This window comes from Ahaetulla prasina, chromosome 12 (genome assembly GCF_028640845.1).
Source record: "Ahaetulla prasina isolate Xishuangbanna chromosome 12, ASM2864084v1, whole genome shotgun sequence".
Taxonomy (NCBI): domain Eukaryota; kingdom Metazoa; phylum Chordata; class Lepidosauria; order Squamata; family Colubridae; genus Ahaetulla; species Ahaetulla prasina.
In genome coordinates, this window is record NC_080550.1 from 25268372 (window position 1) to 25283805 (window position 15434).

A 15434-nucleotide genomic window follows, 5' to 3' on the forward strand; every position below is an offset into this window, starting at 1 on the left:
CACAGACACAACATCCACCTCATCTGTACCCTGTGGTGCAGCGTCAAATGCCAGAAGCTACCTTCACTCCCACTGCTGCAGAGCTCCATGCGGGGGAAGGATTGAATCCAGTGCCATCAGTGGATTTTCAGCCCATGCTTTCTGATGCATTTTCTAAATTCCTGGCAGCTGCCATACAGCAAGGGGCTCAATTGCAGTATAGTGTACCCATGGCCAGGGCTCAGGTGCCCTTGCAGAGGCCTAGAGTTATGGACTCTCCAGCCCACCATGATTCCTCTCATAGTGATGATTCTCATGCAGAGGAGGATTGTCCTGTGGATTTGGATTTTTCTGAGGATAAAGGGATAGCACCAGATCAACCACCTGTTTCAGGTTTATTTCGCCCTTCGATATTCAAGTCCTTACTTCATAAGGCTAAGATCACTACTAATATTGGATTAGGTCCCAGCACCAGTTCTGCGGCTCAGGAACTTGACAATCCTTATGAGGGTTTGTTCAAGGTTTCTAAACCCGAACAAGAATTTATTCCTTGTCCAGATTTATTTACTGAGGTTGTTCAGAGACCATGGGGTCAGTCTGGTTCTCTACCAAGTCCTAGTGAATAGGATAAGAGATTGTACTGTTCTGCTCCTGCTTTGGATCAGCTTTTGCAGCTGCCCTCTGTGGATGCCCCAGTGGCCAGCCTCACATCTTCCACAGTACTTTCGGGTGATGTGGGTGAACGCCTTAAAGCTGAGGATAAAAAATCAGAGATGGTTTTTCGGAAGACTTATCAGGCTGCAGCTTGAGCTGTTAGGGCAGCTACATCCGTCTCATTTTTCAACAAAGCTTCGCTTTTGGTTACGCCAGTTGCAGAGCCGCATTCCACCTGAGGAAGCAAGAATCCACCAAGACATTAATAAGTTGGTGGCTGCTAGAGAGTATTCGGCTGATGCATCCTTGGATGCAGCAAAGTTTGCTTCCCGCACTCTAGGTTCTAATATCACTTCTCACAGGCTTCTTTGGCTACGCAATTGGAAGGTGGATATGAAGTCGAAGTGGAGGCTGGCTGCTGCACCATACAATGGGTCTTCTCTCTTTGGAGGGGCGTTGGATCCAATTCTGATTGAGGACAAAGATAAGCTTCCTCGGTTTTTCTCAAGGTTCCCGAGTCCAGGGATGGAGGGCTGCAATGCCCTCAGATGTCATTGGCCTCAGGGTCTGCTGTATGCATTTCCTCCCATTCCTCCCATTCCGAGAGTGATTCGAAAACTGCTGGCAGAAAGGGCAGAGGTCATTCTAGTAGCACCGTATTGGCCTCGCCGTCCTTGGCTCGCAGACCTTGTGGGTCTTTCGGTGTCCCAGCCCTGGAGGATCCCTCAGGATCAGATCTCCCTATGCCAGGGGGCAGTACTCCATCCAGAGCCTCAATGGCTCCAGTTGACTGCCTGGCACTTGAACGGATCCTCTTGAGGAGGGATCACTTTTCAGGGAAAGTGATTCAGACTATGCAAGCGTCTCGCCGAGCTTCTACAAATCACATTTATAATGCTACTTGGAGAGCTTTCTGTCACTGTTGTTCAAAACAACATCTTGATCCTCCTTCAGCATCAATTCCGGATGTTCTTGACTTCTTGCAAGCTGGCTTAGACAAAGGATTGGCTCCTTCGACACTATGATGTCAGGTTGCAGCCTTAGCTACTGTACTTACTTGTGACTCTTCTCAGCCGTTGACCCAACACCCAAGAGTTCATTGCTTTTTACAAGGGGCTACCAATCTTTGTCCTCCGGTAGTGCATCGCTACCCTACCTGGGATCTTCCTTTAGTTCTTCAAGCTCTAACAACCTTGCCATTTGAACCTCTGGGTTCCATTTCACTCAAATTTCTGAATTGAAAGTTACTTTTCTCTTGGCTATCACATCGGCTAGGAGGATTTCTGAGCTGGCAGCTTTATCTATTTGGAAGGACCTTTGTATTTTTCATTCCAACAGGGTTGTTTTATGACTGGATCCTTCATTCTTACTGAAAGTGAACTCTTGGTTCCATTGTGCTCAGGAGTCAATTCTTCCTGACTTTTGTCCAGATCCTCGTCATCAGTTAGAGGAGCGCTGGCACACCCTAGACGTGCAGAGGGCTCTCCGCAGGTATATCAAGCGTACGCCTTTTGAAGAACTGAAGCCCTTCTGGTGTCATTTCATCCAAAGGGGAAGAAAGTTTCTTCATCTACTGTGGGTCGATGGCTGAAGGCATGCATTGCAAAGGCATATGAGCTTAAATCCAGACCTGTGCCTGGCAAAATTTTACCACATTCAACTCATAGTGCTGCAACTACAGCAGCTTGCGCTACTCAAGCTTCAGTTAGTGACATTTGTAGGGCGGCTACTTGGTCCTCATTATCTCCATTTATACAGCATTACAATTTAGATAGTTATGCTTCAGTGGAAGAGTCATTTGGCCGTAGGGTGTTACAGAGTGTGCACTCCACCCAGGACCTAAGGACTAGTCAGCCTCTCGCCCAGGGTTCATGAGCTTGGTTATATCCCAATGTATGGATTATCCAAACAACACACTGGAAAACGGATGTTGACTTACCTGAACATCATTTTTAAGTGTGTTGAGAGGGTGATCCATCCCACCAATTAGGCTTCCTGTTCCCGGCCAGGGTGGGTGTTTTTGTGTGTTTTTTCTGCAGATACAGGTTCTCTGGTGGACCATGCCTTCGTGGAAAAGACTGAAGCTCAAGGAGCAGGAGGCATGGGTAAGAAGTTTCAAATTTCTTCACTCAGTCTCTGACAATTAGACATGAGATCACCCAATGTATGGATCATCCTCTCAACACACTTAAAAATGACATTCAGGTAAGTCAACGTCCGTTCTCCAGTCAGCATTATCTCAACGAAATAATTTTCTCCGTTTCTCCGTACAAAAGGGAATTAAAGTACATTCACACCAACTTTTACCCTCAACATACTCACATTTGCACTGCAATCAAACTGCTTGTGTAAACCACTTTCACATGCAAAAATCCCATTTCATGAAAACCAATCAATTATTTCAGGGAGCTTTTTCACAAGCCAATGAGCTCCATTTTCTAAATAATTTTGTATGCTATTGTTAGAGGGTTTCATCCTCCATCCAAGTTTGGAAATGATTACACCCAGACACATACACACACAATACCATTAAACAATATTTCCAGACCAGTAGAGATTTTGCCCCTTTAAATTTTCAGTTTTTCTTTCCTTGGTCAATCTGTAGCTCATTCTTCAAGCAGTCAGAAAACTCAGGAAGTAGTTTTAATCAAAAATGTGATTTGGGGCCCTAACCACTGCCAGTTTCCACAGCTCTAAGCCCAAGTTGAGAAGCTTACTTAATTTGGCAGCAGGCCAAACATATCACAATCAATTCAATTCTACATGCTATCATGCACATCTAAGAATTTTTAATAGAAATCACATCAAATTGATCAAGTCAAATTATCTTCCTATTTAGACATGTTTTACCTTTTTATTACCTGCTAAACCCTGGGTGGGAAGAACAATCACCTTTTCTTCTTTATTCTTAGTTTTTTCAGAGTTTTCTGGCTCTTTTGAGAATGGTAAATTCTCAAGATCTTTATAACACTGCAATATTTCTTTTCTTCTGCTCCTGGATCTTCCTACCACACATAACATCATAAATTAACCATATCTTTGGTCAGCCCCAACATCTGAATCATCTTACTGTATGGAGGGGCTTTCCCAACCTCTAAGTATTTTTCCCTAAAGGACTTTACAATTTGGAATTCTTAATTCTTTTAGTGAACGTCTTACTTTCACTCGAAGTTACACCCATTGTTCTATCTCATCAAGCACTGGATTGTTACTATCTGTCTCTGCCCTGGGGATGTTCTGTTTCTTCTCTTTCTAGCTTGAATTGCCCAGCAGGCACTGGTTATTTTTAAAAATCCAAATTCTTCTCTATCTGTCTTAGATTTCCCAGCAGACGCTGGCTTATTTTTAAAGATCAAGATGTATAAAGACTTTCGTTCACATACCATTTGTACCTGGCCAGACCTCTCATGAGCAAGTTTGAACTCCACTTTTTTTAAAGACAACTTTTATTAGTACTAAAGGTTTTAACGTGTCCCAGTGGGCTAACACAGCCCTAATCTTTTTGCTAGATCACCAGTTCCAGACAGACCCCCAATCAGACCCCCAAACTGATTCCTAAGGGATTTTTCAGACCTTTCCATTGGTACACGGAGCCTGATCAGAAGTCCTTCCTTGTATCTGAAATTCCTGACCAACCCCCCCCTCCTTATCCTGACCTTTCCATTGGTGTGAGGTTTGGAAAATTATTCCAACAGTCACATTCCTTTCAAAGTGTAGGCAAACCTCTAGTACGTATTTCCCACATCTCAATCACACACACACACACACACACAAGGCAACACTCCCCTCAACCCTCCCCTTCCCAAAATAAGGGATTTCTATTCACCCAGAGAGCACAATTCCACACCCCTCTGTGCAAGCCGCTTCGGCATTCAGGGTGGGCAGATTCGGTGCCTACCAGCAAATGACCATGGCAAAGTCACTGGATAAAATTTTCCAGGAGCACTCTTGACGTTGCTGGTGGTCCCTGCTGGTTTCTTCTATTTGTCATAGTGAAGGCCACTGAACCTCAAAGAGGTCCAGCTTGTACCTTGAAGGAACGATGCCTTCGAGCCGCAAGTTGGGGCACCAGAAATTGTAAGGTCCAGGAAATTTCCCTGAGCCACTGAGATGCCAAAGAGAGTGAGACTTGAGAGGAGGCTTGCAAAAAAAAAATCAGCTTTTTATTTGGTCAAAATAAAAAGTCTGGGTGAATACTATATCCAAAACATACAGAAAAAATGCATGTAAGGAATAGCCACACCCTGCAAGAGTGGCTCAGAGTATTGAATACATTTTATGCCGACAGAAACAAAGTTTATCCAATCAGTCAAAAGTTTGTCACCAATGTGATCTTTCTTTGTTCAGGCCTCTGTCTCTGTCCATGCTTTGCTATTTTACAGAATATCCCCTTGTCCTTGTGCGTTTGTGCTCCTAGGCATCCCCTCCCCCCCCACCATTTATGGAGCAGGATGTTCCTGGGAACTGTCTCCAAGGATGTGCCTAGCTCTGAAGCAAATTACAGAAGTGACAAACCAGATAGAAAAGGATACAATTCTCTTACAGAATGAATTCCTAACAAATGATTCCTAACCATAGCAAATAGTGCAAGCAACTTTTTTAACAGAAGCAAAGAGCAAAGGTTAGATTGATTTGTGTCAATATGTCCTTTCAAACCTTTTACTTTATAGCATTTCGGTAATTGTTTAAAATGGTCTTAAAATGCAATGATTTAAAAACATTGAAAACTGTGTAGTTGTAAACGTCTTGTTCCTACACATCTGAAACAGACTGAGGATTGCTAATTTGACCACTCAGGAAAGCTGACTGAATTAAGAAGTGCTCTCCTGTCAAAAGGGTTGCTTACCTTTGCCCACTCAGGAAAGCTGAAGGAATTAAGAAGTGATCTTCTGCTCAAATGAAAGCTTATTCCCACTTCTGTGAAAGTGAAGATTGGCTACCAGGGAAGGTGAGCGATCAGAAGAAGGACAGGATGTTTTCTTTCCTTCCAAGCTTATCTCTTGATAACCATCAATGATGCGCTCCTTGCCTTCTGCAGTTACATTGCATCACTGTGACATCTGTGATGCAGTGACATCATCAGATTCTACTTTGCAAATTTTCTTTGCTGCTCAAAACGTTGCCGTAGGGACAGGAATAAACACTTTCAAATAATTCCAGCTTTACTGAGCATTCTTTACCAGACAAGTTAGCAGGTAGATTCAGTGACTCCCATCATTCAAAAGGAGCCAGGCAGGAATGAAGCTGCTTATTTGAAAGAATCCTTTGTTTCTTCAGAAGACTTATTCAGAGGTAAATAGTTGCCTGATAGAGGCATAGCTGGGGAAAGGAGAAGATTTGGGGATGGACTATACAAGAGAAAGAAATGGAAACCATGATAGAAAGTAAGTCAGAAGAAAACCGATAGGGTGAGCCATCTCTGAATCCAATTTTGGGAAATTCTTTACTTCTTGGATGTGTGCTCATTATTTGGCACTTAATTCAGTGGAGTATATCTACTGTCGATAGATATTTCTCAAAGTATGCTTTGATAGAAATAGATCTTTAATTCTGTTTCCTCATTACATTTTAGCAGGGAGACTGAAACAAAACAGGAAAACCAATGTCCTTCTGAACTGCCTCGATTTATTTCTCTGGCCCAAGAAGACACTTTGGTGTCCTTTTAGGAGGAATGTTAACTCCTTTGGGGCCCCTACTTTTTAATTCCCAGCTATTTTTCTTTGGAAGAAGCCTCCAAACAGTAGGGTGCAAGGGGTACATCTCACCAGTTTCTTTCGGTGACAGAGCTAAAGTGCATCATACCATCAGTCCCTCATCAATTTCCAAGGATCTTTTCTGCTGTCCAGCTAGCTGGAGAATCCAAAAAGAACTCCTGTGACATTGTGCTTCCCAAAAGCAAAACTACATTGGAAAAAGAATAAGTGAAAGGAGCTCTGGTCTTCCCACCTGCAATCCCACATAGTTAAACTTGATTTTTCACTTTGGTCATCCTCCTTAGTTCATTCTGTTGTCCAATTAAATCAGCTTCTTTTGTTATGGAAACAGTTCGGATCATTCAAAAACCTGTGTTGTGCGACCTTGAGGTTGGCAGTAGGGTCTCACGGTCTGCAGACAGTCTTGGCATTCCATTCCCTTCCCAACATTCGAGCCAATAAAAATTCTATTCTATTCTAATCTCCATAACTTGCCTCTGTGCCTCGCCCGCTCTGCTCACCACAGGTAAGCATGCCACCCACTTGTCCTTTGCCTCGGATCGGGATTCGGGGACACGTCATTCCCTGGCTCCGGCCTTGCTCCAGAGCCTCCTCCCACTCTCTGTTCACCTCGGCTAGGTCTGGGAATGCACTATTCCCTGGCTCCGGCCTTGCCCCGGGCCTCTGCTCACATGCCGTTCCCTCCCCCAGCCTCAAACTATTTATTTATTTGCAGACCGAATAAAGCAATTTATTCAGCCTGCGGCCTGCCACACTAGGCCGAAGGGCTGTGGGAGATGGGTGGGCGCAGGAGGGTCGAAGCAGTTTGGGAATGGACTGGATGGTTCTTCTTACCTGCAAAAAGTCCCATCAGGAATGTCGTGTCCCACTCCTCCGCTGACGGCCGGGTCAGGGAAATCCGAATCAGGCTTGCCTCTGCAGCTCTGCCCAAAGTCCTAGCAAAGTCCTCAGAGCAGGCAGGAGACCAGAAAGTGACTTCAGCAAGATAAGTTTGACTTTGCCTGACTCAGAGACTGCCAGAAAGCAGATCCTTTCTATAGGCCATGGGGTGTGGCTCCATGACTCAGCACTCATTAAGGCCTGCCCCTCCCTTCCTTCTGTTGCCTCCGCCTATCCAGTCTTCTGATGTGAGGGTCACTCCAATCAGCAGCTGTTGGAAATAAACCTTCCTCAGGCTCACATGCTGTGGAGGAGGGGGAGGGGTCTAGCTGCTCCGTTTGCCTGGGCATGGAGCCAGGGCTGGGACCGGGGGGTGCTCCCTCCTCTGCAGCCTGCTTGGGCATAGAGCCAGGGCTGGGACTGGGAGGTGCTCCCTCCTCTTCAGCTTGTCTGGGCATGGAGCCAGGACTGGGGCCGGGAGGCATACATTCCTCCATGTTCGGGGGCAGATAAGAAGGCCCCGGCTGCTGTGAGAGCGGGCAAGACACAACAAGGAAAGCATTGCAGTGGAGATCTTGCAGCCGCTTCTTCCATCCCTTGCCGAGCCTCGGTCTTCGCAGAGATGCTCCTTGTGCTCTCCGGGTCAGCAGCTGCTTTTCTCCGTTGCTGCTCTTGCTGGGAGAGCATCTTGTGCAATTTAGCAGCTGTGAGGCGCCGCTTTCCTCTATGTCCCATTCAGAAAGCACTGGTGCTGAGAGAAACAGCATTCAACACGGCTGCTTCTTCTCTGTGCCGCAGCGCTGTCCAGATGGAACTTAGAGGAAAGTGGCGGCTCACAGCTGCTAAATTACAGAAGTGACAAACCAGATAGAAAAGGATACAATTCTCTTACAGAATGAATTCCTAACAAATGATTCCTAACCATAGCAAATAGTGCAAGCAACTTTTTTAACAGAAGCAAAGAGCAAAGGTTAGATTGATTTGTGTCAATATGTCCTTTCAAACCTTTTACTTTATAGGATTTCGGTAATTGTTTAAAATGGTCTTAAAATGCAATGATTTAAAAACATTGAAAACTGTGTAGTTGTAAACGTCTTGTTCCTACACATCTGAAACAGACTGAGGATTGCTAATTTGACCACTCAGGAAAGCTGAAGGAATTAAGAAGTGATCTTCTGCTCAAATGAAAGCTTATTCAGAGGTAAATAGTTGCCTGATAGAGGCATAGCTGGGGAAAGGAGAAGATTTGGGGATGGACTATACAAGAGAAAGAAATGGAAACCATGATAGAAAGTAAGTCAGAAGAAAACCAATAGGGTGAGCCATCTCTGAATCCAATTTTGGGAAATTCTTGACTTCTTGGATGTGTGCTCATTATTTGGCACTTAATTCAGTGGAGTATATCTACTGTCAATAGATATTTCTCAAAGTATGCTTTGATAGAAATAGATCTTTAATTCTGTTTCCTCATTACATTTTAGCAGGGAGACTGAAACAAAACAGGAAAACCAATGTCCTTCTGAACTGCCTCGATTTATTTCTCTGGCCCAAGAAGACACTTTGGTGTTCTTTTAGGAGGAATGTTAACTCCTTTGGGGCCCCTACTTTTTAATTCCCAGCTATTTTTCTTTGGAAGAAGCCTCCAAACAGTAGGGTGCAAGGGGTACATCTCACCAGTTTCTTTCGGTGACAGAGCTAAAGTGCATCATACCATCAGTCCCTCATCAATTTCCAAGGATCTTTTCTGCTGTCCAGCTAGCTAGAGAATCCAAAAAGAACTCCTGTGACATTGTGCTTCCCAAAAGCAAAACTACATTGGAAAAAGAATAAGTGAAAGGAGCTCTGGTCTTCCCACCTGCAATCCCACATAGTTAAACTTGATTTTTCACTTTGGTCATCCCCCTTAGTTCATTCTGTTGTCCAATTAAATCAGCTTCTTTTGTTATGGAAACAGTTCGGATCATTCAAAAACCTGTGTTGTGCGACCTTGAGGTTGGCAGTAGGGTCTCACGGTCTGCAGACAGTCTTGGCATTCCATTCCCTTCCCAACATTCGAGCCAATAAAAAATTCTATTCTATTCTAATCTCCGCAACTTGCCTCTGTGCCTCGCCCGCTCTGCTCACCACAGGTAAGCATGCCACCCACTTGTCCTTTGCCTCGGATCGGGATTCGGGGACACGTCATTCCCTGGCTCCGGCCTTGCTCCAGAGCCTCCTCCCACTCTCTGTTCACCTCGGCCAGGTCTGGGAATGCACTATTCCCTGGCTCCGGCCTTGCCCCGGGCCTCTGCTCACATGCCGTTCCCTCCCCCAGCCTCAAACTATTTATTTATTTGCAGACCGAATAAAGCAATTTATTCAGCCTGCGGCCTGCCACACTAGGCCGAAGGGCTGTGGGAGATGGGTGGGCGCAGGAGGGTCGAAGCAGTTTGGGAATGGACTGGATGGTTCTTCTTACCTGCAAAAGGTCCCATCAGGAATGTTGTGTCCCACTCCTCCGCTGACGGCCGGGTCAGGGAAATCCGAATCAGGCTTGCCTCTGCAGCTCTGCCCAAAGTCCTAGCAAAGTCCTCAGAGCAGGCAGGAGACCACTAAGTGACTTCAGCAAGATAAGTTCGACTTTGCCTGACTCAGAGACTGCCAGAAAGCAGATCCTTTATATAGGCCATGGGGTGTGGCTCCATGACTCAGCACTCATTAAGGCCTGCCCCTCCCTTCCTTCTGTTGCCTCCGCCTATCCAGTCTTCTGATGCGAGGGTCACTCCAATCAGCAGCTGTTGGAAATAAACCTTCCTCAGGCTCACATGCTGTGGAGGAGGGGGAGGGGTCTAGCTGCTCCATTTGCCTGGGCATGGAGCCAGGGCTGGGGCCGGGGGGTGCTCCCTCCTCTGCAGCCTGCTTGGGCATGGAGCCAGGGCTGGGACCGGGAGGTGCCCCCTCCTCTTCAGCTTGTCTGGGCATGGAGCCAGGACTGGGGCCGGGAGGCATACATTCCTCCGTGTTCGGGAGCAGATAAGAAGGCCCCGGCTCCCGTGAGAGCGGGCAAGACACAACAAGGAAAGCATTGCAGTGGAGATCTTGCAGCCGCTTTTTCCATCCCTTGCCGAGCCTCGGTCTTCGCAGAGATGCTCCTTGTGCTCTCCGGGTCAGCAGCTGCTTTTCTCCGTTGCTGCTCTTGCTGGGAGAGCATCTTGTGCAATTTAGCAGCTGTGAGGCGCCGCTTTCCTCTATGTCCCATCCAGAGAGCACTGGTGCTGAGAGAAACAGCATTCAACACGGCTGCTTCTTCTCTGTGCCGCAGCGCTGTCCAGATGGAACTTAGAGGAAAGTGGCGGCTCACAGCTGCTAAATTACAGAAGACGCAGTGCGGAGAGCAGAGATGGGGAGCAGGCCCCGAAAGGCTACTCGGTCAAGCCTCACTGTGTGCATGTGCACTATCACATTTTCAGCGAACAGTTTTGGAATTATTTGAAACCTACCATTGGACCCCGTCCACCTCCAGTCCTTGTAAAAGGGGAATAGCACTATGAAATTAAAGACATTCTGGACACCACCGAAGAAAGTTACAGTACCTTGTGTAGTGGAAAGTCTACCCAGGATTGGTAGTGGCTAGGGATGTCAAAGCAGTGAGATTAGTAAAGCGATTTCATTCCAAATACCCAAAACAGCCAATGTGAAAGTCTTTTATAGTGATTATTCGCTCCCTCCCTCTCCCCTTTCCTTCCCTGCCTCCCTCCTTCTGATTTTCAGCTTCCTTCCTTCCTCCCTCCCTGCCTCCTTCTCATTCCAAGAGCTTTTCTAGAGTTCACGCTGGAGTATTTTGGGGCAAGCCACAAAGTATATTTGTTTGGAGAAAAGGTCGGTGATGACCCAAATCACGGTGATCCCCAACTTTTCAGGCAGTTCAACAATGAAGTCCATGGAGATTTCTTTTCATGGGGATGTGGGGTTGGCAACCAGTTGCAATAGACCGGTAGTTTACCAGTGGGGCCTTTCTCAGAGGTGCAGCTGGCTACATAATTCTCTATGTCTTTCTTCCTACTTGGGCACCAAAATTGGCATCTCACAACAGGCAGAGCTTTGGTGAATCCAAAATGCCCAGCAGCCTTGGAGTTGTGAGTTTGCTGCAAAACTAGTGTCCTCTGGGTTGCAGGTGGAACAGCTAACACAATAGTAAAATAATACCTACATTGCTATGTAAACTATCAGCAAACCAACTGGGTGGAGGTCCTGCCTTTCAAAGAAATGGATTACTGTATGATAAAGTGGGCACAAAATTTTCAGGAGCCAATATTATTGGAAACTTGGGAAAAAATTTGGGTTAGAAATGTTAAATTCACGCAGGCACAGAATCTGAGGGAAAATTTTTATAAAATGTTTTATAGATGGCACTTAGATCCTAAGAAATTATCGTGTATGTACCCAGATATGCAAGCAAAATGTTGGAGATGCAATTGTGATGATGCTACATATTTTCATATTTGGTGGACTTGTAAGGATATAAAGGCCTTTTGGATAAAAATTTGGTGGATTTTACAAAATGTTTTGAAAAAGAAGATAAAGTTCCTGCCGCAATTTTTTTTGTTGGGAATTATTACGGACTGTACAGTAATTGAGACTAAATTGATTTTAAATCTAATAACAGCAGCAAGATTACTAATAGGACAATACTGGAAGAAAAAAGAAGTACCTACAATAGAAGAATGGATATTGAAAGTTGCCAATTTGGCTGAGATGGCGAAGATATCAGCCTTTTTGAAAGACAATACGCAAGAAAGATACTTAAAGGAATGGAAAAAATGGATTGACTATATTCAAAGTAGATATCAGACTAAGAGTTATCAGACTGTTTTTGAATGATTATGATGTATTATTTTTGATTGTTTTCGGGGGAAATTAGGAATTGATGATTGTAGGGGTATAATTAAGTTGGGACGAAAATTTTTAGCATGTTTGTTTTATTTTTAACTATACCTTGTGCTCGTTCCGGGAAGTCGGGGGGGGGGGTGTGTGAAGGGAGGGGGGAGGGGAGGTGGGGGGAAAGGAGGGGAAATTTTTCTGTAAAACTTTTTGAATAAAAAAAAAGAAAAAAAAAAGAAATGGATTACAATAACTCCGTGGATAGTAGCACTGGGTTCATTCCTTTCAAAGTAGCCACAGGAATTGAGTTTGTACCAATGCCAAAATTTCCGAGGGAGCCTCCCATCAGTAACATTAGCCGTATAGATGGACATTCTAAAATTTGCCTGTGGAACATGCATCTTGACATGCTAACCCCCTGGAGGAAAAGAGCCACCCAGGAGTTTAGAATTAGGGAGGAAGTATGCCTGTTCTACCAAATACTTGAAGCTGAAGCAACCATGTAAGAAACTGTACGAGGACCTTTCAGTGGGGTGAGGCACACTATGAAATCAAAAAGATAAGACTTGAGGTATTTTAAAGGGAGATTACAATATTTAGTGCAATGGAAAGGATACCTGTCAGCAGAAGTGAGGCTCACAATGTTAGCGTAGACAAGCTAGTAAAAAGATTTCATGCAAAATATTCTCAACAGCCAAGAAGATTGTTGGCTAAGGATACCTATAGCGATGCTAAACTGTGTTTAATATTTATCCAGATTTCCTTTTCCTCCAGGGGGTTAGCATGTCAAGATTGAACCACTTGGCTTTCAGATCGTATCACTATTCCACTTGCCATTGAACTAGGGGAAGGGAAGGGTGGAAATGGAACGCTGAGGGTTTATGCACGAAGCGCGAGAGTCTGGAAACCATCAAGGTCACCACTGCAGGTATCTGGGAAGATGGACAATTTGCATACCAAAAGGAGGTCTCATAATTGGACAATGTGAACATCCAGGGGTTGGGAGAAAGGAAAGCTATTGTTTAACTAGGCAAGCCTTTGCATGGGAAAACCAGAGCTGATTTTGTTTCTTCAGTGTTGAAATGGTGGATCCAATAGTTTTACTTTTGAGAATTCAAAGCTCCTGAATGTTCATTTCTTTTGGTCTTTTAGTCAGACAGTTTTACACATACCAAGACTGGTTCAAATCATTGGCAAATTCTCTGCAGAATTTTCCTTGTCTGGACTTTCAGGGATGCTCCTAATTCTGAATGAGCTTCAGCAGCTGAAACCTCCCACTGCTGTGCTTGTTTTTTTGTTTTATGGGTCTGCCTTGAAATATTTTTAAAAATGCAGTCAACAAGACCCGTTTACTTGGGATAAAGTACTATTTCTATAAAGTATCCCATCTCTTGCAATGAGTGAAGCACTTTCAAAACAAGATGGTATGATTTGTATAGCAGGTAGGCAACTGCTTGGGAAACTGTTGACAACTACCCTATTTTTTGGATTATAAGACGCTCCGAAGTATAAGACGCACCTAGCTTTTGGGGAGGAAAACAAAGGGGGAAAAAATCTGCCTCTGCCTCCCAGCAAACAGAAAGGTCAGCTTCAGCACAGCCCCATTTAGCACAAGCAGCTGATTGGTGGTTGGATACTGACAATCATCTGTTCCAGGCTGCAGGGATCTGGTGCCATTTTTTTAAAAAAATTGAATTTATATCCCACCCTTCTCCGAAGACTCAGGGCAGCTTACACTGTGTTAAGCAATAGCAATAGTCTTCATCCATTTGTATATTATATACAAAGTCAACTTTTATTGCCCCCAACAATCTGGGTCCTCATTTTACCTACCTTATAAAGGATGGAAGGCTGAGTCAACCTTGGGCCTGGTGGGACTTGAACTTGCAGTAATTGCAAGCAGCTGTTTTAATAACAGACTTAGTCTGCTGAGCCACCAGAGGCCCTCTGCGCATCGTTTTTGGCCCGGGATAGCTAGTGGCGGCGATTCCCGCTGCCTGGAACAGGCCAAAAACGGAGGCGAAAAATGGGACATGCAGATGCAGTGATAGGCGGCACCAGCAATGGGTGGTGACGATCCACCATTTAGCTAAATCAGGCTGTGCTGAAGCTGACCAGGCTATTTGCTGCAAGGAGGTAAATTGCTGAGAGGCAGAGGCCGAAGGGTGGGGCTTCAGCAATATTCACTGTATAAGACATTTCCACCCACTTTTTTTTGGGGGGGGGGGGGAAGTACGTCTTATACACCGAAAAATACGGTAAATTGCAGCTGAAGAACATCTTTTTCATCAAGAACATCTGTTTTCTTGTGAATAGTGCCTATTACCAAGACACAACTATACTTTCTGAAACTTTATACATACACTTCCCATTATATTCCCACTTCCCATATAGGATGTAACATGAGGCATTTGAACTTTGACATTAATCCTGTGCGTTTTTGCTTAGAATCTGTCACTAGAGGCCAGGTGATCACCTGATTAGCTGAGTATGACGACTGCAGGTCAGACTTGGTTCATGCTTCAATTGGATACCACTTGGAAACCAGGAAAATACTGCAGGTTCCAAACTGGGTTGGTCATCGGGACCAGAGGTTTAGTCTTCTGAGCTTTTGGACTCATTCCGGAGCCTATCCTCAGGAATAGCTTGACTCCCATGGTTTGGGGAGTGGGGGGAGGGCTCTATCACTGGTAAAAAAGTAAAGGAATCCCTGTGGATTTTATTTTACTATTCGTTGCCAACTCTAGGGGCAGTGCTCATCTCCATTTCAAGGCCATTGAACCAACACTGTCCGAAGACATTTCTGTGGTCATGTGGCCGGCATGATGTCACAGAGAACTGTTACTTTCTCACCAAAGTGGTAGCTATTTATCTACTCACATTTGCATGTTTTCAAACTGCTAGGTTGGCAGGAGCTGCACAGGAGCTGAACCTGTCATGTGATACACAGGTCTCGAGCCCAGATTTCCAGCCAACAAGCCCAGCTGAGGCACCGCTGAGCCCTGGCTCTATCACTGGAGGTTTTCAAAAATAGACTACAGACCTCTTTGACTGGGATGGTATAGGGTCTCCTGCTTGAGGAGGGCTTTGGATAAAGACTTCCAAGGTCCTTTCCAGCCATAAGATTCTATGTTCTGTGTTCATCTTATCTCATTCCCCATAGTTTCATAAGTACTGCGAATCTTGAACTTTTTGGAATTAACCTTGACTGATGTCTCAATGTTGACTTCATGTAATAAAAGTCCTTTTAAAATTGTGTTTATTTTTCTGTTAGTTTAAAAACAAAATGAAAATGTTTTGCTTTTCTGAAGAGCTGTAATGTGGAAGGTGTTGAGAGAACGAAAGACA

The 15434-nt window shown here is 44.8% G+C and overlaps 1 pseudogene; it reads left to right on the forward strand.

Moving 5' to 3' along the window:
• Positions 1-209: 209 nt before the first annotated feature.
• On the forward strand, positions 210-1874 carry LOC131184313 (uncharacterized; annotated as a pseudogene).
• The last annotated feature ends 13560 nt before the right edge of the window (positions 1875-15434 follow it).